We start from the raw sequence: 27702 nt of genomic DNA, 5'->3' as shown, positions 1-27702 counted from the left end.
CTTAAACGTAGTCTGTGCATACCCAGGCTCCGTGGACCATAGGTGGAAAACCACTGTACTGTGGTAATAACAACCTTTCGCTGACCCCTTAGACATAGTCGGTGGATCCCCAGGGCTCCACAGCCACAGGCTGAAAACCACTGTCTTATCGTGTCAGTGTAACTCCATAAATAACTGATTTCAACTGCCTGAATGACCCTGAACCTCACATCTCTAATTGGAAGTAACATACCATCTATTTGGAGAAAAAGGCCCCTACTACACATCAGAAATCTTTTAAAGTTTAATCCAAGAAATATATTGTCATGCAATCAAAGTACTTGCAAACAAGGGCAAGCCTGCTGAGCTAAAGATGGGAGAACTGGTGCGTCTGCTCTTGACAAAAGCAGGGAAAGGGATGAAAATGAGGCTGTTCTGGAAATACGATGGATGCTACTTTGAGAGGGGCCGGTTCCTCCTCCAGCATGGTAGGTAAAGCAGATTGAAACAGGAGAGGGCACTCTCACTACATGAGCCAAGGAGAAGGAGGAAGAACTGCTCTCCCAAGCAAGGGAAAGTCTCTCTCCTTTCCCCATAAGACAGGGAGCTCTGCACTTCCCCTTATTTTAATTTTAACACTACTGAGCCACAGTTGTGGAATGGCTGTTCTTTGTGGGATAGGGAGAACAAGTAATATCTCTAGGTATTTACTCCAGGTATGTGTGTGTTTCTGTGTGTTGATAACTTCTCTGTACACCTGCCATTTGGTGTTCAGGGAGTAAAGGCTACAGATACCTCTTTCTTCTAACACACTATTAACTAGCTATTTACTGAGTGTATCTGCCTTTCTGGCCATGACGAGCAATACCTGGAGCACTCATATTAGAGAAACACTTCTCAGACACATCAGATTTGCCAGCACTGAAGTCTGTTTGTACACAGGGCATTCATTCACTTTCCAGATCAGTTGTCATTCCTATCAACACATTATCAGTGCTCAGTACACTGCTGGGCTAATGATTGCTATTGACTGGCCTCCATCTTTCTGTTGTATTGTATCAACATGAGTGGAACATATCCAAATGCATTGCAAGAACAGGACAGTACGTTAGAAACCTTAGTATTTTCTTTCATAAGTTATTAGCGGTTTTAATTAGAAATTAGATTTTAAAAATATAGATCAATATACAAAGTTATGGCACTGAAAACCACAGTATCTTGTCTCCTTTGTTTATGCATTTCTAATTGGAATTCTGTTTTCTATAGGATAAGTCCCATTATCATCCTCCTTGCTTTGTATAGTACAAGATCTGCACTTCAACACACACACACACACACACACACACACACACACACACACACACACACACACACAGTCCTTTAATATTTTCTTTCAGAAAATATCAGCAGGACACATTTCCCCAGAAGTAATAGTGCATGTAAATTGCAAAATTATTTTATCATTTCTAGCAGAGGTAGAGAATACGATCTCCTTTGATGCTTGAACAATTTTGCGTACACTAATTAAAGGGATTCTAATGAGGGTTTTAGGAATTACTTTGAGCTATAGGAAAACATAATTTCTTGATTAAGATTTGCATAATAAAATTGTATTTTGCAAATCCTGCATAACCTAATGCTCTTCATTGGTAAACCACAAAGTTACATAACGGGCAAATTGGCCAATAGGAAGCTGATTTGTCCACAGAAATTATGTTAATGTTTAACTTAGTAGGTTTAAAATAACCAGAAGCCAGAAAATTCAAAGTTAAAGCTAACATTTGTTCTATTGTGGCTTACATAGTTATCGTAACTTGTATGGGAATGTAAGAAAGATCTAGTCATTTGCAATTAAATGGCAAAAATATGTTAATGTACTAAAAGTAAGGCAATTAAAAGTTTAACAGTATAAACCAGCTTTAACTTTATTCACACTGCCCAGCTATCCTATCTTCAACAAGCAGATAGGGGAGAGATTTTTCAAAGGTACAAAGGAGAGTCCAGCACCAAATTCCCATTGACTTTCAGTGAAAGTTTACCACCTAATTGGTTGGATCTTTAAAAAAAGATATCTCTTCCCAGGCTTCTAAATATATCCTGTACCATACAGTATCTGCAATGGGAAAGAGTGTGTTACATTTATGGGAACCATTATTTCCTGACTTAACCTTGAGTGCAGAGGGAGTGGGTCTGCTATACCATTCCTTTGGAGGGTCCAGCATATGCTACCCTTGGAGCCTGGTCTTATCTATTACCTACTTCCTGATGCTTTTGAGGTGGCCTGTGGTGGTAGCAGGGCACAGACCTTGTACTTTGAAGAGTACAGGGACCACAATTGTGATTGACCCATAAACAGGGAGATGCAAGTGGGATGGAAGGCTCCTGTAACCATACACCTTTGTGTAGACCTTCCAAGTGTGTCCACACACTTGAGACAATAATTGCTCCATAATTTTTGTGCTCTGTGCCTAGTGAATTGGTCAATTTATTAACTGAAAACACATTAATCCAACAAATGTAGCACTTATCTGTTTGCTGGTTCTTTCACAAAATGATACTGATTTCTGAGATACTCTTCATGAACTATATTCACCCTGTAGGTTGTTTGTGAACTGTTCACTTTGACGTATTCTTATTCATGGTGTGATTGATCACCTAAGTCACGTGTTTCCGTTTCTTGGTTGGACATCTGAAACTTTTTAAACAGACTAATGGATGATGAATAGCCAATTTAAAAGAAAATAGTGAGTAATGAATAAGGAATAGTGAATACTCTTGTTTGTGTACAAATAACTTGTTCACATGCAAATATGTTTTTTTTTAAACCAAGACATTCCCCAAATATTTGTGCCAACAAAAACCCATTTACACAAATAAATGTAAACAGAGAAAAGGCCAGGAATTTGGTCAAATAAAACAGCTATTTGAAGTTCAAATAAAAATTTTGCAAACACTGTTTTAACAATATCGTTTCTAATGTACTATATGTGTTCTATAGTGGTGCTTATTGGTGCTATCAGGCCATCGAGAAGTACAATTGATCATAGCTGGCTGTCACTCTAGGAGCTTGAATTCACTGGTGCATGTACAATTCAAAAGCTCTTTTACTCTTATCTCCTATTTTCACTTTCCTAAGCAGCTATATGCAAGATTACCATTTCATTGGTGGCACCTGCGAACAACAATCCTTAGGAATAACAGAATGCATTAAAATAGAGTTTCAGTAGAATTTTGGTGGGTTTAATGCTAATCCTTGCCATGTGAGAATTGTGTTTTGTGTAGATTCAAATGTTTGTTTTTGCTGAATGTTTGCTCAATTCTGAGCTTTCACTTGAATATATAATTATAGTAGTAATGATCCACAGAGTTTCAGCTTGCTTCTTTACTATGAGTAATTTAGAATTATTTAGCCTGGACATTTGCTAAATGAAGTCAAGATTAAAAGCAACGCTTCTCTAACATAAGAAACACACTGAAGGCTATTAGTTGCCTATCAAAATGTCTCACTTTGAAGTAAAAGAGACAGGGTGGATGAGGTAATGTCTTTTATTGGACCAACTTCTGTTGGTAAGAGAGACAAACTTTCAGGCTACTCAGAACTATCCCTGTTGTTATAGGACAAAAAGCGAGGCTTAATGGGTTACAGATTGTTGTAATAAGCCATAAATTCAGTGTCTTATTAAAACCATGATTTTTAGGGTATGTCTACACTGCAATTAGATACCTGCGGCTGGTCCGTGCCAGCTGATTCCGGCTCACAGGGTGTGGGCTAATAGGATTTTTAATTATGGTGTAGATGTTCAGGCTTGGGCTGCAGCCATAGCTCTGGGACCTTCCTGCCTCACAGGGTCGTAGAGCTGGAGCTGTCCCTAGGGTATGGAAAATCAGGGCAACCTCACTAGGCCCTGTGCTTTGGGGGCCCCCACATTTCATGAGGACGTAGGTGGGGAGTTGAGGTGGGGGGGAGGGGGAGCCTCTCTCTCCCCCCAGAACCTCCTACTCACTGGTGGACCCTGATGATCAGCACCTCCCCCCCCAGTGCCTACTGCCAATCAGCTATTTTGCTGTGTCTGGAGTCACTGGGGCGAGGAGCAAGGGCACAGCCCACTTGTGGCGGGGGGATGGAACTGGGCAGGGAAGAGGCAGGGCCTTGGGAGAAGGGGTGGCATGGGGGTGTAGCCTGGGGAGCAGCCCCCTGGCAAATAAAAACTTGTCACCTATGTCCTGGGCCCCACACCCTGCTAGAGATGGCCCTGCCTAGAGCCCAGGCTCCAGCCCAAGTCTGAACATATACACAGCAATTAAACTGCCCCTTAGCCCAAGTCAGCCGGCACAAGGCAGCTGCGGGTTTTTAATTGCAGTGTAGAAATACCCTTAACGTCTAGCAAAGTTCGACTTTAAGTGTGTGACTGGGCATCTGCTCCATGCAGGCCATGATAGGGTTAAAACCGAGCCTGGCAGGCTGCAAGGAAAAAGCCATTTAGGGTAGTGGCTGGACCAGCTAATCAGGGCCCAGCTGGCCCATATAAAAGGGAAGCTGCAGGTCAAAGCAAATCAGTTTGCTGCAGGAAGCCTGAGGGGATTGGCTTCCTAGAGAGTTAGCAATGTGACTAGTGCTGCAAGGCCTTGCAAGCCTGAGGCCCTGGGAAGAGGGTGAAGGAGCCAGAGGCAGGAGCCAAAGGTGCTGGGGTTGCAGGGAAGTGGCCCACAGCATTGAGATAGAGGGGTGGAGAAAGAAAGGAGGGGCAGTGGGAAGCTTTTGTTTACAAGGTTGCTGGGCTGGGACCCAGAGTAGTGGGTGGGTGTGGTTCTCTTCCCCCACCACTCGCCACTGAAGAAGCAGCAGCCAGGTTGGGGCCTGCCAAGCCACTGTAAGGAGCGGCTAGACTGTTGTTGAAGGAGTCCCCCAGAAGAGGGGAATCTGGATTGTGACATGGCTGGAGGGCTATGCCACAAAGCAGAGGGAGAAGGAACTGGAACTTAAGTGTGTCTGCAGGCAGAGACAAGGATAGGAGAGCCACCACCATCAGAGGGCACACCTGCTGACCAAAGCTAATTCCCAAAACAACCAGCATGAAGAACCAGTATGATGAGTGACCCTATGACAAAGTTGTACTCTACTAACCCTCCTTTTCTCGTATAACTACAGAGGTGTTAATGAACTACTGCACCATCAATGGTCCCTTAGTTTAGTGTAAGTAATTAGCATGTATTCTATCTGTTTGACCATTTAGCAGTTACACTCTGAGTATCTCTCAGATGCTAACAGCTCTATATAGCTGGAAAACTTGTAATATTTTATTGGACCAACTTTTGTTGGTGAGAGACCCTCACCCACCTTTTCTCTAATTCTGATATGACTACAACAATCACTTTGTAGTAACATACTTACATTACCTTACAAAGCTAGGTATTAGTTTCAGCATTTTTTATTAAGAGGTGTGACTTGAGTCCCAGGGGAGCCAGACAAGGTCACTCAATTAGGGTGAATTGCAAAGAATAGGGCAGACAATTCCCCAAAGCTGGTGGATATTCCAGTATTTAGATTTACCAAGCCAGCACAAAACAGCTTCTGTAATACCTCACTGGTTATCCAGAAACCACCAACACAGTTCCCTTAAAGTAACCCAGCCTCAGGCCTCCACCCAGACACCAACTCAAAATAGGATTACTGAAAACTTTAATCATATATAAATGTTCTACCAATCCCAAAGGATCAGAAACATTACCTCACAGGTTAATGACTATTCCAGATGTTACCCATATACATACTTACACATAATTAATTGAACTAAAATTTATTAAAAAAGAGTATTAGTTACAAGATCAGTATACATACAGATCTGAGTACAATTCTTGAGATTCGGGTTCATAGTAGAGATGGTGAGCTTTGTACTTGCAAAGAGTTCTTTCAGAACTAGTCCATAGGTTATAGTCCAATGTTTATATTCAGGGTGGTCCAGTTACGACTGGGATCTCAGCCTTGTGGCTTAAGCTTGGCTTGCTTGATGCTTCATGCAGATCTGAGATAAAAAAGATTGGGACCCAAGGCATCTTTATACAGTTTGGAGTCCTTAGGTGAACAATAGGCAATCATGGATACTTTGAAGTAGAGCTATCACCTAAGCATCACTGGTAATTAGCTACATATTTACATAAAGCAATTTATCCACTAGGCAGTCACAAACTTTTAAAGTGACATATAGACAATGACATTATTTCAGCCAAGATTAATCTAAATGTTAATATTCCCTTTTGATCTCCAAATCAATAGCTATAGTGACAAACAAGAGCTGTCTGTTTACATGGTTAATCATTAAACAAGATATAAACAAACATATACAGTTAGTATCAGCTTTAATTTCTTACAACATGGGCTAGAAATTTGAAATGCAAATCTATTTACCATGGAATGGCCCTGTAAACAAGTACTTCATTGCTCTCAGTACAAATTTGCTGAAGACCACTCACACACCAGTGCCCTTTTATTTCGCAGTATTTTTCACCACCATCACATATATACAGTTCAATGCCGGTCAGGTAGCCCCTTAGAGAACAGCTTGCTCTTACTGCAGCTGGAAGTAATAAGCCCTCACTTTCCTGTCTCCCCTCCTACTTCTGTCCTGCTAGCTTTATAGGCCTTCCTCTCAGCAGGCTCACAGGTGATTGCTCTCAGGCTCCTTTAATGAGCCACACCCTGCCAGCCCCAGCCAGTTTCCCTTGATGGGAGCTATATTAGCAGGTTCTGAGCTACCAGGGGCTGGTTCAGTGCCGCTTAAGCCAGCACCTTGTTACACATCCTCCCCCTTAAGAATGGTGCCCCCGGGCCCCCTTTGGCCCCTCAGCCCTTTTGCCGTTCCCCCGAAGGAGGCTCTTTCGGGGAGCCCTCCCCAGCTGGGCCCTGGCCAGCAGCACCCTCGATGGTTTCTCCATTCCTCTCCCACAGAAGGAGCATTTCTCCAGGAGTGGTGCCCCCCCAATCTCTGCTTCTGCCCACAGGTCATCACACCAATCGCAGTGGGGCAGGCCACCTATCCCCAGCTCCCCCTGTGTACCTGGCTGGGATCTTCCTCACCTCAGTTCCCTCGGCTCTCCTTGGGGCTCTCCTGCCCCTCTGGGATGGGGGTCGGCAGTCATCCCACCACTGGGCAGGACTTTCCATGCCTCAGTTTCCCCCATTCATCCCAGTACATCTGAGGCCTCTTCCGCAGAGAGAGTGGGATCAGGGGGTGTACTCCTATATGCCTTCCTTCTCTGAGGGAGTCCAGACTGACCAGCTCCCCCATATATGCTTCCTGCGGGTCTCCCCGCTCTGGGCTTTTCTGTCTAGGAGTTTTGTCTTGGTTCCCAGGACGGGGCCTGTCCTCTCGTCCTGGGGTCCTCCTTCTCTGGGGATCCCCCCACCCCCCTCGCAGGGAGCCCTGTTGTTTCACACTTAGTAGTGAGGCCCATTCTTGGCCTAACAGTACCAGACATGGTAGTTTCTCCAGGACCCCTACCTGCTTCCATCGGAAGCAACCCTTTGCTTCCAGGGCTACCTGGGCTACTGAGCAGGACTTCCTGTCCCCATGTACGTACCCAAGGGCCATCCTTTTCCTCTGAATGAGCCAATGTGGCTTAACCAGCACCTTTTGCACCAGCACTCAAGGCAGTGTTGACCACAGCCATCTGGGGTCTCTGTCCCACTTTCACAGGCATAGTGGACAACCTCAGCTTCCGTCCTGCCCGTTCAGTCCAAGCACAAAAGTCTGCCCAGCCACATTCCATGTCCGGGCAGCCTTGTTTAACATGCCCTAGTTTCCCACACTGCCAGCACGTTAGGCAGGCGGGCCTCTTGGATGCTCCTCCGAGCTCCCCCTTTTATTTGTCTCTCCTGGGGAAGAAGTCCATGGGCTTCCGCCCCAGTTCCCTGTCTTTCCATTGCCAGTCCTCCCCCAGGGGTCCCTCAGCCTCTATATACTCCTATACTCCTCGGTTATCTGAGCTGCCTCTTCGACGGTGTCTGGCTGGTGTCTCCTCACCCAGGTGCACACCATCTCCAGGAGGCTTTGCAAGAACTGCTCCAGTATAAGGGAGTCCATTATCTCTTCCACTGTACGCGTGTCAGACCTCAACCAGCATGTGTCCCAGTCCCTTAACCTCTGGGTGAATGCCTGTGGTTGCACAGCAGACATCCACCGGGCCGACCAGAGCTTCTGCCTGTACCTTTCCACTGATAAGCCTACTCTGTCCAACTCTGCCTACATTTATATACAATGTGGTATCTACCCTACTTTCTTTTGAGATTTGTGAAATTATGCTTGAAAACCACTCAAAAGAGTGTACTATGTAGACTCAATCTTTTTAGTGCTCAAATCTCAACATAATCTGTTGTCAACCATTTCTGCTTTGTTAACAAAACAAAAATAACAATCTTCAGCCATTACCATATGGCAGAGAGATTGACTTGCATAAAAATAGTAGTCAAATTAGCATCTGCAAATCATGCTCATCTGGATAACTGATTTGAGAATTGGATGTGTTCTTAGTCTCCTAACCCTCTGGGTTTTACAATGAAATATATTATCTGTGCTAACTGAAAATGTCCAGACTCCTCCTGGCAAATGTATGAAGTGAGTAATCTGGTTATTAAGAGCGTTTGGTGTGGGGATTTTTTTTTTTGCATTTCCTTTTTTCCTGACTATCTGTTTCATTTGGGAGGCAGTACCTGTGACAAGTTAGATCCCCCTCCATCTGTGGTGCCACCTGGTGTGCTGGGGTCTCACTGAGTCTTCCTGTTCCACCAGCCTGGGTTTCCCTTACTCTGTGCTGCTGTGTCAGGTGCTCAAGCCCCTTTCCAGCACACACACAGACTGGGAGACACCCAGCTGCAGAGTCACACAGAGTCTGCAATTAGCTCTCTGGCAGGGCTCAGCTAGGGGAATGCCCAGCTCTCCTGTGCACACATCCTCTGGAATGTAAACCCAAAATTATATTGGCTTATGTTATATGGAGATCTATATAGCATAAGGTCATAAAAATTGCCCCCTCCCTCAAAGTGGAAGGAGATATGCACAGCTTTCTACCCCCTCCCCGTGCCCGGTTATGAATTGCACAAACTGGGTTTAAGAATAAACAAAAAATAATTTTATTAACTACAAAAGGTAAATTTTAAGTGATCATAAGGATTAGCAAACAGAACAAAGCGGATTACCGAGCTTCAGTGAAATGTGTGTATACTTAGGGCTCCAAGGTCAGGTCCTAACATCTTGCCTAAAAGTGATTATACTGTGCTAGACAAGGTGGGTGGGTAATATCTCTTACTAGCCCAATTTCTGTTTGGTAAAGACAAGCTTTCAAGCTAGACAGAGCTCTTCTTTAGGCAATACTGAAATGAAAGACAAGGTCTAATGACTGTAAACTGGACCACAATGTAACTCAATTCACTGGTTCATCTTGTATTTCACTTGGTTCCCATGAATATTTTATATCTTTGTTTTTGACATTTTAATTGGTTGGTGTCGTCTCTCTGATAGGGCTTCATTTATACCGGGGCTTGCTGAGGCTGAGCCCTCGCTGGCACCTTTTTCAGTTCACATTAAGCACTGCTGGGAGAAGCCTCCAGCTTCCCAGTCTGGTCTAAAATGTTTTTTCTTTTCAGTTGCCATTTTTATATGGCTTGTACTTCATTATTCTTTACTGAGCACTCAGTATATCTGGCACTGGAAATACAGAGTACACAGTATAAGTGATTAGGCACATGATGCAGCTGATTTGTGAAAGTAGGTTTGCCAATATATAATTGCGGCATTGTCCTTCCAAAATCAGCATGGGTAAGAGTATGTTTTCAGCTACACAAATTGCAAGCCATTGGCAGACAAACGGTAATATTCTTCTGAGGTAAATGAGGGGACAAGCAGAAGTGGGTGAAATAGAAAAGCCACACAGACCTTTCAACATATTCTCAATTTCCCTGAAACAAAAATATCAGCATAGTGGCAATGGGTATTAGAACTGCCTCCTATCAATTTATTTACACTCTGAGGGTTAAGCTAGAGTTTCATACAGCACAGCAGTGGGACACATTAACTCTATTTATTTCCTTATAGCATATACTGATGGGATCAGGGTTATAGTGAGTGCATCTGTATTTTTTTTAATCTAGTATATAAATGGTCCTATTCAAATTCAAGCTAATTAACAAGAGTAGGATAAGTTAATACACCTGCTATGTCTAATAAGACCTTTGGCACAGATCTGAGCAAAGCAATGCTAAGCTGCAGCATTTTAGGGTAGCCCCAGAAGGCATTATGACTCTTACTCACATGTGAGTCACAATTTAATCCCTGTTTCTCTGTTATTTGTGGGGCAAATACTATTTAGTGTATGCAGTCTGGTCAAGCCAAGCCACAGTGTTCTTATCAACAATGTTCAAGGCATGAAGCTCTCCAGGAAGCTGAGTCATTTTGCAGTCCTCAACAATGTGTGTCATGGTTAAGGCTATGTTTCAGTCATAGGTATTTTTAGTAAAAGTCATGGATAGATCACGGGCAATAAACAAATTCACAGCCTGTGACCTGCCCATTACTTGAACTATATATCGCTGACTAAATCTTGGGTCCTCCGGGACAGGAGGTGACCCAGGACCTCCGCAGGTGCTCCGGGGGAGGAGGGGTGGCAGCACACGATCCAGAACCGACATGAGTGCTCTAGCAGGGGAGGAGGGGAGTGTTCCAAGACTGCCCCAGCAGTGGTCAATGCGGCTGCCCAGGGGTCAGTCGCACCAGCTGCTGCAGAAGTCCCGGAAAGTCCCAGAATCCATGACTTCTGTGACTGCCATGACAAACTCACAGCATTAGCCATGGTTTGTGGCTGCCTACATTGACATAGTGGACTGTCCCTAAAACATCACCAAAATTTTTCTGCAACACAAATTCCATGTCCAGTACGAAACCATTTGAGAGGGCTCCATTCCATTGCCTTCATGGTTAGGGCCCTACCAAATTCACAGGTCATTTTGGTCAATTTCATGGTCACTGGTTTTTAAAAATCATAAATTTCAGGATTTCAGCTATTTAAATCTGAAAATTCATGCATTTTAACTGCAGGGGTCCTGACCCAGAAGGAGTTGTGTGGGGAGGGGGTCACAAGGTTATATGGGGGCGGGTTGCGGTACTGCTACCCTTACTTCTGCCTTGCTGCTAATGGTAATGCTGCCTTCAGAGCTAGGCTTAACTGTTCTCAGCCTTCACTGTGCTAGGCCAACAGTCTTTTGCTGGGAATAAGTAGGCCTGCTTTGCATATCTCCTCAGACACAGGACGGTATAATTGTGACAATTATAAGTTACCACTCAATTTTTTCTAATAAGCACATTTATTCTTTAAGGTAAAAGCATTACAGAGAAAATGTATGGAAACCCAAAAAATCTACACACGCTAATAAACTTAACACAGATTGCCCCAATTGCAACATGGTCTCTGGCAGGAGCAGTCCTTCAACTCCCACCAAGGGTTTTCTGGTGGCTTCCAGTCAATCACACCTTTGGCTCTGAACAAGAACACTCATGAGTAAGAGTCACTCATTTATCCAGTTTCCCTCTTTGAAGAGACCTTCAGTAGGTAAGCAGCCGGGCAATAGGTCTCTGTTCACAGTGCAGCTTCAAAAGGATGGATTTGAGATGGGTCATCTGCATTCTCCTCAAGTATTTCCTAGGAAATCCACTTAACACGCATTGTCCCCAAAATTCCTTTGATCCTATTATCTCTGAAAGATTACATTCCTCCTACTTTCCTTCTAAAGAAGTTCTCTACAGTCTCACACAAACACGTGGATTGTCAATACATTGGGCTCCCAAAATATATATATACAATTTAACAAGGTTTGTCCAGGTATTGTCATATCCTTCATGCTGGCCAACAATAAGGGGGAGAGCCGACATTCTGCCCAACCCCACACCTTCCTTGATCACCTGCCCCAGGTATGCAGTGCCCACCTGCTCCCACACACCCAGAGCCAGGGGTCATGGAGTCACTGGACTGATGCTCTGAATGAAGCCAGTCAGGACTCTGGTTTGGCATGCCTCCTGGCCTGGTGAAATCAAATTATAGAACACCCCACCGGTTTATCAAAAACAGGTTGACACTCCAGTCTTCTCTTAGGCTATTGGCAGCTCCCTCCTCTACTGCCCCATAATCATGCCGTCTGTAGAAGTGCAGTCTCCCCCACTCTCTTCCTAAAGGAAACATGAGTAGGGCTCCATGTCTGTCAGGGAAGTCGTGGAAAGTTATGGATTCTGTGACTTTCCACAACATCTGTGACTTCTGCAGGGGCCAATGTGGCTCACCCCAGGGCCACCCAAGCAGCTACTGCTCCGGTGGCCCCAGGCAGTGGTTTCTGGGATGGAGGCAGCTTGTGCTGCTGGGCCGAGGTGCTCCTCCAGCAGCGTGCCCCTCCCTCCAGATTTAATCTAACAGATTTTTAATAAGTCATGGACAGGTTATGGGCCATGAATTTTTGTTTATTGCCCATGGCCTGTCCATGACCTTTACTAAAAATACCTGTGACTAAATTGTCACCTTAAACATGAGCTATTAGTTACTTACTGTCTCTGGAAGTGCAGAGAAAACTGGGCTATTTGAATCTTGCTCTCTAAGATCTCTACTGCAGCAGAGCCTGATGTACACAAAAGGCTTTGTGTATATTTCTGTAAATGCTGCAATGAATTCCATAGCCAATGTTTTATGAAAAAAGTGTCACTTGCCATGTACAAGTTACAACTTTATTGGTTGATGTACTGCTGACAGCCAGAGGGTGCAGATAGTGGTGTGGTATAGTCTGGAAGGAAGATAACAAAAGGGGTGTGAAATATTTTCTAGCTTATGTTCTCAGAAAGATAAGCAAGAAGAAATAGGGCATGGAAAGTTCCTGAGTGGAGTCATAATAGGAACTAAAAGTCTTAAATCTGAAGCAAGCAGGTAGGAATGTGGTATTTTAGTTTGTGTTCTGATTCTGAATGGGGCAATTTGTTTAAGGACTATAAGATAAAGACAAAATATGAAAAGAAAGGGCATGAGGGGAGCAACTGTTACTCTGAAAAGTAAGACTTTTCCAATGGACAGGGTTTTAAGCCAGCTACAGGAGGTGTGTGGCCCTAAGAAAGCTGCAAGAATTCGCTAAATCAAAGTCTGAAGTCCCAGAGAATGGGGGATGAGGGCAGGGCTCTCCTTAGCCATTTTGGTGCCCTACGCAGCCCCCCTGCAGTGTGTGTGTGTGTGGCCCCCAGGCCTTTGCGGGGCGAAGGGCAACAGGAGCAGGCTTGGGGGACGGGGGAAAACTGCCCCCCAGCACGAGCCGCTGGAGCAGAGAAGGTTGAGGCCAGCTGGCTCCACTTCCTTCTGCCTGGTGAGTGCAGGGCAGGCCTCACCCTGCACTCATGGGGCAGCGGAAAGTGGAGTAACCCAGTCCCAGCCCACTCCACTCTGCTCTCCTGGCTCCCAGCCTTGGGGCTTGGAGGACAGGGGGAACCACCCCCCAGCACTCACCGGCAATGCGAAGCGGAGTGGGCTGGGGCAGGGTCACTCCACTTACTGCCACCTGGTGAGTACAGGGCGCCTGACCCCTGCTGCAGTCCTCAGGGGGAGGGGTGGAGTGGGGGCGAGGCTGGGGCAGAGCAGGGGCAGGAAGAGGTGTTGCAGGGGGCAGAGTGGAGGGCCATGAGAAAGAACCAGAGCAGTGGCTGGAGCAGCACGCAACTGCATAGGGCACCAGGAAATTTGGTGCCCCAGATTTCCTGGTGCCCTACACAACTGCGTACTTTGTGTAGGGGTAGGGACGGCCCTGGGTGGGGGAAATGGACTAGAAGGTCTTAATTCTGGAGTTTACTTGAATGAGTTTGTAAACACAGACCACTGGGTAAATGACTGCAGAAAAAGTGCAAAATAGGGACATTTCAGAGTAAGGAAAAAGGTTGCAAAAATTCATGTGTCACAGCCCTGGTAGAGCTGCTGCTGCTGCACACTCACAAGGCTGCAGTGTTTGAGTCCCAACATGATGTGCTCTTAGGCTTCCTTTGGTTTGGGCAGGCTCTGCACTGTCTCTTTCGTTGGACTCTCTGGCCCATTCTGGGCACAGATCCTTTGTTACCCCTTCATGGAAATGGGGCCTGATGACTCAGCAGCACTAGGCCTCTATGACCAGTGCTGACCCCGCAGTCTCCCTAACAGAATAAGCTTAACTTTCCAGGGATGCATGACTGGTAAGGGATACGGGTAGAAACCTTTGCAATGGTTTCTAAACACAATTACTCTTATTTTAGCTTGCACAAAAGAAAAAAAACCCTACAGGGATTTCCCTGCCTCAGTTTCCTCATCACTCTGGAGCATTTGGAGCTCATGAAGCTTCATCTCAGTTCCCAAAGAAGAAGATCTTGGAGTCATCGTGGACAGTTCTCTGAAGATGTCCACGCAGTGTGCAGAGGCGGTCAAAAAAGCAAACAGGATGTTAGGAATCATTAAAAAGAGGATAGAGAATAAGACTGAGAATATCTTATTGCCCTTATATAAATCCATGGTACGCCCACATCTCAAATACTGTGTACAGATGTGGTCTTCTCACCTCAAAAAAGATATACTGGCACTAGAAAAGGTTCAGAAAAGGGCAACTAAAATGATTAGGGATTTGGAGAGGGTCCCATATGAGGAGAGATTAAAGAGGCTAGGCCTCTTCAGCTTGGAAAAGAGGAGACTAAGGGGGGAATATGATAGAGGTATATAAAATCATGAGTGATGTGGAGAAAGTGAATAAGGAAAAGTTATTTACTTATTCCCATAATACAAGAACTAGGGGTCATCAAATGAAATTAATAGGCAGCAGGTTTAAAACAAATAAAAGGAAGTTCTCCTTCACGTAGCGCACAGTCAACTTGTGGAACTCCTTACCTGAGGAGGTTGTGAAGGCTGGGACTATAACAGCTTTTAAAAGGGAACTGGATAAATTCATGGTGGTTAAGTCCATAAATGGCTATTAGCCAGGATGGGTAAGGAATGGTGTCCCTAGCCTCTGTTTGTCAGAGGATGGAGATGGATGGCAGGAGAGTGATCACTTGATCATTGCCTGTTAGGTTCACTCCCTCTGGGGCACCTGGCACTGGCCCCTGTAGGGAGATAGATACTGGGCTAGATGGACCTTTGGTCTGACCTGGTATGGCCGTTCTTATGTTCTTTTAAAAGCAGGGCTAGCTTGTGATGTGGTCTATACACCCTGCAGGAGAACAAGAGAGAAACTTCTTACAGCTCTGCACAGGTACCTGGTGTGACAAAGTAGGGTTTTTCACCTTGTTATGTTGCATGTGAGTCTTACTGTCCTGTATTAATACTGTGTGCCTCAGTTTCCCTGTGTACAGCACCAATGCCTAGGTGGTGGGAGTTGGTTGTGAGGCCCCTGGGTTAGGTGAGATTGCCCAGCTGCTTGCATGTAGGCGATGGCTGATGCCCTTTGTACCCTGAGACGCAGGAGGGGGATGCAGCCATGTGACACAGCCCAGGAAGCAGGACAAAGCCCAGGAGGAGAAGCAATGAGCGGGTCGGAGGCCAGGCAGCAGGGGTCAGAGCACTCTTTTTCCAGGAGGGGGAAGTCTAGGGCTTCTTGCCCGGGGTCTTCCAAAGATGGATTTGGCTGAAAGTTACTGATTTCTGGGCTTACCAGTTCTGTTCTATGCTGTGTACCTGTTGACTAATAAACCCATTTTACAATGCTGGCTGAGAGTCACTACTGACTGTGAAGTTGGGGTGCAGGGCTTTTAGGTTTCCCCAAGAGCTCCACACAGGCAGACTTGCTGTGGGAAGCGCACGGTGGTGCTGAATGATCTGAGGACAGATACAGGAAGACTGAAGCTGTATAGGCTTCTTGATAGGCATGCCAACTTACTAATTGCAGAAAACTGAACACACTTGACCTGCCCCTTCTCTGAGCCCATCCCCTGCTCTCTCTCACCCTCTCTTATTTTCACTGGGCTGGGGAAGGGGGGTGGGGTGCAGGAGAGGGTGACAGCTCTGGCTGTGGGTGCAGGCTGTGGGGGTATGGGGCTCTGGGGGTGTGGCCAGGGCTGAGGGGTTTGGGTGCTGGAGGGGGCTCAAGTCTGAGACAGGGTGTTGGAATGAAGGAAGGGATTTGGGGTGCAGACTCCAGGTGGCACTGACCCCAGGTGGCTCCCAGGAATTGACATGTCCCTCCAGCTCCTGGGGGGGCTCTGTGGGCTGTCCCTGCCTACAGGCATTGCCTCCACAGCTCCCTTGGCCATGGTTCCCAGCCAATGGGACCTGTGAAGTAGGTACCTGAGGTGTAACCTGTGGGCGGGAGCAGTGCATGGAGACTCCCTGGCCACCCCTCTGCGTAGGAACCAGACATGTTGGCTGCTTCATAGGACCCATGTGGAGCCAGGCAGAGAGTCTGCCAGTCCCACTGTGCCATCAACCAGACTTTTAATGGCCCAGTCAGCAGTGCTGACCAGAGCTGCCAGGGTCCCTTTTCAACCAGGTATTCCATTTGAAAACTGGACACCTGGCAACTCCAGTAACAAATGTGAACCCCTGGATCACTTTAAATCTTACCATGGAGTCTCAGACAATCCCCTTAGACTCTGGGTATGGCTACACTTGAAATTTCAAAGCACTGCCGCGGCAGTGCTGCAGGAGCGCTGCCGCGGCAGTGCTTTGAAGTGTGAGTGTGGTCGGAGAGCCAGCGCTGGGAGAAAGCTCTCCCAGCGCTGCACGTAAACCACATCCCTTACGGGTGTAGCTTGCAGCGCTGGGAGCCGCGCTGGGTGTTTTTTCACACCCCTGAGCGCGAAAGTTGCAGCGCTGTAAAGTGCTAGTGTAGCCAAGCCCAGAGGGCTTGCCCTCAGACAAATGGGACTTAATGATAAATAGTCACCTATACCAAAAATCACATCTCATTCAGGTTGCTTCCTGTCCCAAGAGACCAGTCACATATCCCATATCAATTGGTACCCTTGATCTTACAATGCCTGTAGTCAGTCCTTTAACAAAATATCTAATGGTTTATAAACTAGGAGAAAGAAATGTTATTTACAGGTTAAATCAAACATACATATACAGAAATGAGCTGATATCTACATCCTAAGAGTGACAGTCTGTCAATTCAAACTGTCTTTCATGGTGGACCCAGGAGGCAGCCCCTGGAGATCTTTGGCTTCAGTTTAGAGTCTCTGGCCCTGTCAGAGTTTAAACAGCCAAAAAGATAGTAATTTTTCCTGTGGCTTTGCTTTATTTCCTTCATTCAGCTTCCAAGTCCTGGGGACCAGATTCCTTGAACATAGGATTTCCCAGGTGCAATAGGGCCATTAACGAATCCTTTGAATTGCAGTGTTCCTTGATGACCCATCTGTTTTTATGTCCTCCTGGAGAGGAGGGAACAATTCTTGTGCCTGAGTTCACAAGTTCAGAGCAAACATTTTCAAAGTTACAAAGAATATATGTAAGCTTTTATTAATAACATGGAATAGGGGCACTGTAAGTGAGATTAATGCATGCAGTAACGTGCAAGCATTTCATAATCTAAACACTACTTGTAATGAAGTAGTGACTTGTAATGAAAGAGGTGCTGGGACTCAAGCAATATTTTTACTTTCATAACTGATGCAGCAAGTCCAATGGTGCTGGGGCTATGAACTGCCTGATCTAGAGGTGCCAGGGCTCAGCCCTGGCAAAAATTAAGCACTAACTACGTTATTACAAAACTAATACCTATTTTGAGCAAAACTAACATACAGGTGAATTGGTCTAATCTCCAGTTAGGAATTTCAGTTCTTAGCTAATGCCTGCAGCCTGGGCAAGAGCTGGGCTGCCAGCATCACAGAAGGTACATTTATTTTGATAGAAAATGAAAAATACATCCTGGATTCCACTGATTAAATCTGGTTTTGCATGTTGCAAACCTTTACATGGCAGCGATCCACCATCATCTTCATTACAGTTTAAGCACTGCAGGAGAACCAAAGCAAAACCAGGAGGTGGCTGCAAATTAAATTGTTCTGTAAACAGCTGCTTCTGACACTCAGCCAAACAATTGACTGCTGCACTATGGAACAGGACTAACTTACTGTTTGAAGTAAAAACAGCTTCTAGCAGGAATGGATGTTGCTGTGCACCTCAAGCTTGGAGCAGAACTTTCAGCAGCCATCAGAGGACAGCTGGTAATTAATGGCACTGTGCAGCTAATTGATAGCACTATATTCCATGGAAAAGGACTCGTTTGGAAAGCCGCTGGCAGCATCTAAGTGTTTCCTTTGCAAAGAGCGAAGGTTAAATTGAACAAGTGGAACTTTATTAAACCCTATGCACCCCTCTGTCCATGTGGCTGAGCTGCTCCCACCCAGTCTAACTCCCCACATTTCCTGTTTCCTCATGAATAGTCCCTCCAGAGAACATGGGCAGTTCTGGTCTTAAAAATGACTGCAAAAAATGGCACATTTACTTACTTCTCAGCGCTGACTCCTCTGTATATCATAACCATGTTTTCTAACTTCAGTGACAATAGTGTTTGCTAGTTTTCACCCCTGGTGGCACTACAGTGACAATCTAAGAAGACATTAGTTGGATTGTGATCACTTGGCTTCATTATAATTAGAATTATTTACTACCGTTATAGGGCGAAACCAGACAATAGGGATGCAATGGTGAAATGTGTCAGTTACTGCAGGGCCGGTGCAAGGAAGTTTCATGCCCTAGGCTAAACTTCCACCTTGCACCCCCCACCCAGCTAACCCCGCCCCCCCACGGCAGCTAACTCAGCCCCCGACCTGGGGAGCCCCCCCGCAGCAGCTACCACCTCCCACCGTGACAGCTAACCCCTCTCCCCCCTCATCCCCCCATGGCAACTAACCCCGCACAGGGAGACTTCCCCCCCGCCATGGCAGCTAACCCTGCCTGGGAAGACTTCCCCCCCTCCCGCCCGCCATGGCAGCTAACCCTGCCTGGGAAGACTTCCCCCCCTCCCGCCCGCACCTGCCGCTAACCCTGCCTGGGTAGCCCGCCCCAGCTCACCTCGGCTCCGCCTCCTCCACTGAGCACGCCGGCGCTGCTCTAATTCTCCTCCCCGCCCAGGCTTGCGGCGCCGGTTGGAGGAGACTTAGAGCTGGGCTGTGTGCTCAGGGGAGGAGGCAGAGTGGAAGTAAGCTGGGGCGAGGAGCTGTTCCTCTGTGCGCCCCCCCGTTACTGCGGGCAGCCCTCCCCGCACACCCCCCCACTCAGCTCACCTCCACTCCACCTCCTTGCCTGAGGGGACTTCTAGGCACCCCCAACCACTAGGCACTCTAGGCGGCTGCCTAGTTTGCCTAAATGGTTGCACCGGGCCTGAGTTACTGAGTGAATTGGTCTCGTCAGGTGCTCCTCCCTTTCAGGTTTCAGGCCTCAAGCTGTCACCTGATTCCTGGTGGAATCACACAGTCCTCTTTTTTGGCCCAGGCCCTGAATTGCAGTCGCAGGTACTGGAGGTGCTGATTTTCTAATATTCTGGGAGGTGCTCGACCCCTGCTCTGGCCCTGCCCAACCCCTTCCCCCAACACCCTGCCCTGTTCTGCCCCTCTCCCAAGTGCACCCCCACCCTTACTCCTCGCCATTGCCCCCCAGGACTTCCTGCATGCCACTGAACAGCTGATTGGTGGCGCTGAGGGGAGGAGGATGTGCTGATCTGTGGTGCTGTGGGTGAGAGGCACGGGTGGGGGAGGAGCTGATCAGGGGGCTGCATTTTTTTCTGTGGGTGCTCCACTCCTGGAGCACCCCCAGAGTCAGCACCTATGCCGAATACTAACTATGATCAAGCCTCAGCAGGTCTGACTCAAACTCAGACCCTGTAGTTCTGGTCTTTCTAAAAGCCATGACAGTGGTAACCAACAACAACAAAAGCCTTGTCACAAACCTGTCTTTGGCAGTGTGCCCCCTTCATGGGAAGCATATGAGTATGGATCCAATTGATGCACCCAATGGGGCGGGGCGGGGGCAGCCTAGCAGGGCCATTGTTCAGACCTCTGGCCCAGGCCTTCTGACTTCCGCCCCAACCCCCCGAACCCTTATCCCTCAATCAGGGTTCCAGGTGAAAGTAACAAAACAGTCTGGAGTCAACAAATGAGGTTAAATAAAAGCATAAAGGAAAAGAACCTGAAGGGAGCTTCAGCCAGGATATTTGCCTTTCTTACTTCAGAGGGCTTTGGTGGTCCAGAGTCCACTAGTCTCCAGTATAAGTCTCTTAGCCCAGGCAAACCATATTCTCTTTTCTGCAAGGACAGAGTTTCAGCTGACTCCGGCCTCTCTCTGAGAGCCTGTTTCCTTCCCAGGGTTGCCCCCATCTGACTTAACTCCTCCTCCAGTCCTGGCATGATTTGCTGGTGAGGTGAGTCAGTTCCACTGTAGCCCAAAGCAGCTCTGTAACGCCTTCCATGCCAGTGTGGGGTTTGTATACCCTGTCACAAGCCTCCTTAAGGCAAAGTGTTTAGAAGGAAAGTATTTCAGAGAAAATTTATTTTAAAGAATAGGACACACTGCATGTGTGTCTGGTTTACCAGGTGTTTAACCATCTTCCACATAGGGACCTTAGGACTAAGTCTATATAGACTTTTCTGCAAAACTCTACTTTTACCTCCCTGCCAGAGCTCAGTGACAGTCTCTAGGCAACCTGTGGTGACTTGTCCCCCTCCCCTTCAGGGATCAAGAAACTTTTAAACTGTTTATAGTTCTCTCGATCTATGTCCTCCCAGCCTGGAACAACAGCTGTGTCACTTTGGCCTACAGCAGTGGTTTTCAAACTTTTTTCTGGCGACCCAGTTGAAGAAAATTGCAGATGCCTGTGACCCAGTGGAGCTGTGGATGAGGGGGTTGGGTGTGGGAGGGGCTCAGGGCTGGGGCAGAGGATTGGGGTGCAGGGGTGATGGCTGTGGGGTGGGGCTGGGAATGAAGGATTTGGGGTGTAGCAGGGGGCTCTGGACTGAGACAGGGGGTTAGGGTGTGGGAGGGGACCAGGGCTCTGGGCTGCGAGTGTAGGCTTTGGGGTGAGACTGGGGATGAGGGGTTTGGGGTGCAGGAAAGGGCTCCAGGTTTGGGTGGAGGGCTCAGCGCTGGGCTGGGGGTTGGGGTTTGGGGCACAGGCTTCCCAGAGGCAGCCAGCAGCAGGTCCGTCTCCTAAGCAGAGGCACACAAGCTCCCAGCCATTGGTAGTGTGGGAGCAGTCTGTGGAGCTCCATGGCCCCCCCAGGCTAGGAGCTGGACCTGCTGCTGGCTGCTTCCGGGGTGCAGTGCGGGGTTAGAACATGTAGGGACTAGCCTGCCTTAGCCAGGCAGCACTGCTGATTAGACTTTTAATGTCTTGGTCAGCGGTGCCGACAAGAGCCGCCACAACTAAGTGCCTTATGCTGTATGGCCCAGTACTACTTCACGACCCCCAGTTTGAAAATCACTGGCCTAGATCCTGGAAGTATTCCATTGTCTTTCAAGTGTGTGCTTGGGTGTTCTTATCTGGGAGGCCATTGTGTCACCTTCCTAACTAACCCCACTGAATTTAAGCATTATAGGCATATAATAAACCAGGGGTCGGCAACCTTTCAGAAGTGCTGTGCCGAGTCTTCATTTGTTCACTCTGATTGAAGGTTTCACGTGCCAGTAATACATTTTAACGTTTTTAGAAGGTCTCTTTCCATAAGTCTATAATATATAACTAAACTATTGTAGTATGTGAAGTAAACATCTGTCATAAACAGATAGCTAAGGGTTAATGTTCTTTTACCTGTAAAGGGGTAACACCAGTAACCTGAAACACCTGACCAGAGGACCAATCAGGAAACAAGACTTTTTCAAATCTGGGTGGAGGGAAGTTTGTGTGTGAGTTCTTTGTTCTTTATCTTGGGTCTGACCCTCTCGGCTATGAGAGTGATTTTTCTATCTCCAGCTTTCTAATCTTCTGTTTCCAAGTTGTAAGTACAAAAATAGTAAGGCAATAAGGTTTATATTGTTTTTTTTTGTATTTACATGTGTGTAGCTGCTGAAATGTTTAAATTGTATTCTTTTTGGATAAGGCTGGTTATTCAGTTTTTTTCTTTTAAGCAAATGACCCTGTATTTGTCACCTTAATACAGAAAGACCATTTTTATGTATTTTTTCTTTCTTTTTATATAAAGCTTTCTTTTTAAGACCTGTTGGAGTTTTTCTTTAGTGGGGACTCCAGGGAATTGAGTCTGCAGCTCACCAGGGAATTGGTGGGAGGAAGAAGTCAGGGGGAAAATCTCTTGTGTTAGATTTACTAAGCCTGACTTTGCATACCCTCTGGGTAAGGGAGAAGAGAGATTAGCTCTCTTATGTGTTTCCAGGACTGGAAACAGGGAGGGTGGAGTCCCTCTGTTTAGATTCACGAAGCTTGCTTCTGTGTATCTCTCCAGGAACCCAGGGAGGGAACACCTGAAAGGGAGAAGGGGCGGGGAAATGGTTTATTCCCCTTTGTTGTAAGACTCAAGGAATTTGGGTCTTTGGGGTCGCCAGGGAAGGTTTTTGGGGGGACCAGAGTGCCCCAAAACACTCTAATTTTTTGGGTGGTGGCAGCTTTACCAGGTCCAAGCTGGTAACTAAGCTTGAAGGTTTTCATGCTAACACCCATATTTTGGATGCTAAGGTCCAAATCTGGGAAAAATGTTATGACAACATCTTAAAAACCTTATTTAAGAAGCTTCATTTAAAATTAAATTAAAATTCAGAGCCTCCTGGACTGGTGGCCAGGACCCAGGCAGTGTGAGTGCCACTGAAAATCATCTTGCGTGCCGCCTTTGGCACGCATGTCATAAGTTGCCTACCCCTGTAATAAACATTCCACAAATCCCAATAAGTTAGTGGAATAGACATACAGGCAATTCTAATATCCCAGAGCTGTAGGTGAATTAGTGTTCATAAAATGGCTACATCTCAGTATTCATAACATCATTACATATCAGTTCTACTTCAATCACAGAAATAAGTGCATCATTTAGCTCGAAGAACCTTTATTACTGGTGATAGTGTATGGTAAGGAAATGACCTAAGCTGGCTCTCAAAACAGGATGAATTTGCAAGTAAAGACATTTCTGTTACTTGTAAACAGATCACTTTTGATATGGAAATCATTAGGATGCAATAAACACAGAACCCCATGATGCCACTTTGCTCTGTCACTTTGCAAAGTAGAACCAAGAATTAAACTTTTTTTGTTCTATATTTTAGATTCCCCCACCCCTGTGCTAGTGCAGTCTTTGACGTTTTAGAGATTGATTGTTATAATAAATGAACCCTGAACATAGTGATCAGTCTTAAAACTTTGTGTACACCACTTTCATAGATTGGGTATCTTTCTCTTGGTTCTGGGGAATGGCGCTTTTCCCATAACCTGTATATAATGATTGTAATGTGGTACAGCTCAAATCCTTTTTTCCTATGGGATGAAGTTACTGAAATAAAACACTTTTTCAGAGGGAGAGAGAAAAAAAAAAGACAACTGTGCCTCTCCCTCCTTTTGCATTTATTTTAAGTTTGGCTTTTATAGCCTTGATGATGCGTTGTTTCTTTCAATCTCCTGGTAATTTAGGGCCCAAATTGTGTCTTATTTTGCTGACAAGTTTTGACTGTCAAAAATCAAAGCCCTGACTATTTCATGTCATCCTTATGGTGACAGAATTAGGATGAGACTGACAAATTTTAAGCTCTTTTCATATTTCAAAGTAACCTGGAGCATTATGTATTTATCACAACACAGCTAATGAATATTACCATGGCAACTCTTTGAAGACAATATACTGAATCTCATTTGGTTTTACTCAGAAGTAATTTTCATACAGTATCACTAAAAAAAACCAACAACAGAGGATCTGTACAATCACTACAAAACCTGGATTGGTTTGAATTGTTCTAAGATGAAAACAGGAACTGGGTTCTTCAGTTGAAAATATGTGAGTTCTCATATTGAAAAGTCTAGTTATCTAGACGTGAATACTATCCTACTACCGCTGGCAAACCTCACATGTTTGACTTGTTATAAGCAACTCATATAATGTTCATTAGTGAATCATCACATAGACCTCAGAAACTCTGATGTCTCATTATGATCAACAGCTAATGCTACACCACAAAAGAAAGTAGTCTGACAATGTACAGTTTACTATGCACATTTAAAGGTAGACATAAACAGAGGGAAGAACAGGCCAGAATGACTCCTAATTTCTGAGGAAGGCTCTTGGTAACATTTTTTAATTTGCAGGCAACTAATCTTGTGGGAGGTGGAGTGGCTCAGGATGTGCAGTAGAACAAAAGCTTGCACGGCAGATGGAGTGTGGAAAGAGGCAGCAGTATGAGTCCACATATTTTGGCACACATGAATGTCTGTTTTGGAACATATCTGTCTAACTTAGAGAAAAGTCCAGAGAAATAAAATGGAGTTGGTGCAATGCTGATAAGCCTGAACCAGAGGTGTAATTCCTGACTCTCTGCAAAATGCAAAGATGTATTCAAAACCCTATAGCTTGTACAAAAGCATTTCTAACAAGTGGTGATTATGAGCTAGATCCTGCAAAGTACTTAGTGCCTCCTTCAAGGTACTGCTGGGTGCCCTCATCTTCCATGGATTTCCAGGACTTCAGTTGGAATTGAGGGCACTCAATCCCTCCTAGACTTGCTCAGCACCTTTCAGGATCATAACCTATAAATATAGATATTAGTTGCTCAGATTTGAGGAAGATTCTTAAACGTGTCCTATCGCGCTTTTACAGAAACTTTGTCTTATGTATGATGTCCTAAATTGCTCTGATAGCTAAAGTAGTGATTTTAGGCACTGCCAATGGACAAAGAGGCAGCCCGTGGAAAAGTTCACATACATTCTGCAAAATAATGAAGGTGAGTTTGTGTTCTACTCTATTCAATTCAGGTATTTATGTAACCCTTTTGCCCATCTGAGTTGGCAGCAACAAGGGCCGGGTTCAGTATCCAGGGGTTCTGTTTCAATAACACAATGCAAAACCCAAGAACGAATGGGTATAAACTGGACACTAGGAAGTTTAGACTTGAAATTAGATGAAGGTTTCTAACCATTAGAGGAGTGAAGTTCTGGAACAGCCTTCCAAGGGGAGTAGTGGGGGCAAAAGACATATCTGGCTTTAAGAATAAGCTTGATAGGTTTATGGAAGGGATGGTATGATGGGATAGCTTAATTTTGGCAATTGATCATTGATTATCAGCAGATAAGTATGCCATGTGGGCTGTGATGGGATGTTGGATGGGATGGGATCTGAGTTACTGCATAGAATTCTTTCCTGAGTGCTGGCTGGTGAGTCTTGCCCACATGCTCAGGGTTTAGCTGATTGCCATATTTGGGGTTGGGAAGGAATTTTCCTCCAGGACAGATTGACAGAGGCCCTGGAGGTTTTTCGCCTTCCCCTACAGCGTGGGGCATGGGTCACTTGCTGGTGGATTCTCTGCAGCTTGAGGTCTTCAAACCACAATTTGAGGACTTCAGTAACTCGGACATAGATTAGGAGTTTGTTATAGAAGTGCATGGGTAGGGTTCTGTGGCCTGCTTTGTGCAGGAGGTCAGACTAGATGATCACATTGGTCCCTTCTGACCTTAAAGTCTATGAGTCTATAACCGGCTCGAACCCCCACCCAGTGACCTGGGACAATTACATACCACCCCCCCGGGCGCCTCTAGGAGCCAATACTTCCCCACTCGCAAGCACGGAGTCTGAGTGTAGCAAAATCCTTTTAATAAAGGAGGGAAACAATGCGGCATCACGTTGGAGAAACACCAGAAACAGGATTATAACACAAACCATAAGCAAAAACCCACCTCTAAGTATGTTTGGCAATGTCCTTTCCCCCTTAGGTTGTTAAGTCCAATCACCCCAAAGTCCAACAACCCGAAAGTCTCTGGTCAGTGCCACCCCAGAGTTCAAAAGGTTATCTGCAGAGTTTTACCCCCCAACCTGGGTGGAAATGGGGTGGGGCACACACACACAGGGTGTTAAGGGGCACCTTATGTGGGCCAGGGCCAACTGCTCTGCCTTTCTGTGGAGTTCTGCTGCAGTCTTCACCACGACCAGCTCCACTACACCAGCTGTGCCGCTCCTCCAGCCGACCCGTGAGCCACTCCAGCTGTCCCCACCAACCGCTCCACTCCGCTCACTGTTCCATGGGCTGCTCCAACATGCTGCAAACTGCTCCACTCTGCCAGCCGCTCTAGCGATAGATCTTCAGGCTCCCCCACTAGTTAACACAGCACTCAGTGATCTCAGCTCAGTAAGCTTAGCACTTTTAGTGATTTCAGCTCTTTTAGTGATTTCAGCTTGTAGTAGGGGAGCCCTGGTGCTGGTGCACCATTGGCCCAACGTGAATTCATCTCAGCAGCCTCTAGATGGACTCCTAATGGAATCAAAATTAGCTCTGCTCTTCAACAGTGGAGAGAGGAGGATGTGCAATTGGCATTCCAGGCCCTCAAAAGGAGCCCATACCATCAGGTACACACACCAGTCCCCAACCTCTCTCATTTCAATGGGTTTTGGCACCCAGCCCCTTGTCCAGCAAGTGCTACTTAATTGATATTGAGACATCTCTGTCACAAAGCAGTCTCATAGTTCCTCATTCACATAATCAGGGTGACAACACTTTATTTCTCCTGCCTCAATAACAAAGAAATTGGGGATCCCAGAGCTGTCAAAATAACCATCCCAGGCTGCCGTGGGCTACGCTAGGTGGGGTGGGTGTGCCAATGCAAATACCTAAAATTCCTTTCCACATTCCTCATAATTCACCACCAGATGTCAGGGTAGAGCTCATTCTGACTCTGTTTACATTTATACTGCACCATAATCCTGGTATCTGAGTGCCTGGTATGACTATCAAGGGTTCATTTCTAGAAGATATCAATGGTTAATTCTCTTCTGTTTTGGTGTCCAATCCTTTCATTTCACTCTTGTCCATTCATTCTTCTTTTTCTCACTCTCCATCTCCTCCTTTTGTTTTAACAAGGCCTAGGATGCTAGCAACTTTAAGTATTTAACTTAATTGGTTTAATTGCTTGTTTCACATATAACACAAGTTATATGCTTATACTATCTATTTCAGGCCCAGGCTATATAGACTGAGGATCTTTGTACATATGGAAAAAAACAGTTATCTGAAGGACTGAGGGAAAAAAACTAGAATAACCAGATCACTTATAAAATAAAGTAGAAGGCAAGGAATCTAAGGGTTCAATAACTATTAACATTTAGGTCCTAATTCAGCAAGCAAGGTCCTAATAAGCACATGACTAACTTTAAGCATATGAGCAGTTCTACAGAAGTCACTTGCATGAGTAACAGTCTTTCAAGGACCAGTCTTTCAAACTTTTAATGTCCTGGCATAATGTGGAAGAGTATAAGAACTTGGTGGCCAATTCTGTTTGGAGGGGAAAAATCTATCATTTGTTACATACAGCTTTCTCCTGCTGAATATTTCAGATGCACGCCTTTAGGTTGTGAAAAGGCTACTAAGAACTGCCTTAAATTGAGACTGTTGCTTGAAAAGAAGGGGAAAGGGAGATGTCGGTCTTTGCTGCAAGTGATGTGTTTTGATCTTGACCCTCAAAAAAATGTAGGGGAAAGGACTAATAGGCCTCCTGTCTTCATAAAGAATTTGCCAGTCTCCTTACAGAATTGAAATGCCTTTTTTAAAATAGGGAATACAATG

The 27702-nt window shown here is 45.8% G+C and overlaps 3 long non-coding RNA genes across 10 annotated transcripts in view; 1 reads left to right on the top strand and 2 right to left on the bottom strand.

The window, feature by feature from the left end:
- Positions 1 to 12641, bottom strand: part of LOC127042903 (uncharacterized) — a 45321-nt gene extending 32680 nt beyond the window's left edge. For all 6 annotated transcript variants that reach the window (XR_007772076.1, XR_007772074.1, XR_007772078.1 and 3 more), the window contains exon 1: positions 12562 to 12641. This is a non-coding gene — a long non-coding RNA (uncharacterized LOC127042903). The remainder of the gene's footprint in view (positions 1 to 12561) is intronic.
- Positions 1 to 27702, bottom strand: part of LOC127042920 (uncharacterized) — a 325760-nt gene that overhangs the window by 52416 nt on the left and 245642 nt on the right. The gene's annotated exons all lie outside the window — the stretch shown is intronic.
- The window catches only part of LOC127042908 (uncharacterized), a 144013-nt gene continuing 129138 nt past the window's right edge, over positions 12828 to 27702 (top strand). For all 3 annotated transcript variants that reach the window (XR_007772093.1, XR_007772092.1, XR_007772091.1), the window contains exon 1: positions 12828 to 12933. This is a non-coding gene — a long non-coding RNA (uncharacterized LOC127042908). The remainder of the gene's footprint in view (positions 12934 to 27702) is intronic.

Source organism: Gopherus flavomarginatus, chromosome 1, assembly GCF_025201925.1.
Source record: "Gopherus flavomarginatus isolate rGopFla2 chromosome 1, rGopFla2.mat.asm, whole genome shotgun sequence".
Classification (NCBI taxonomy): Eukaryota; Metazoa; Chordata; order Testudines; family Testudinidae; genus Gopherus; species Gopherus flavomarginatus.
Note: the sequence above shows the minus strand (reverse complement) of the source record. Positions and strands in the feature narration are given on the sequence as shown.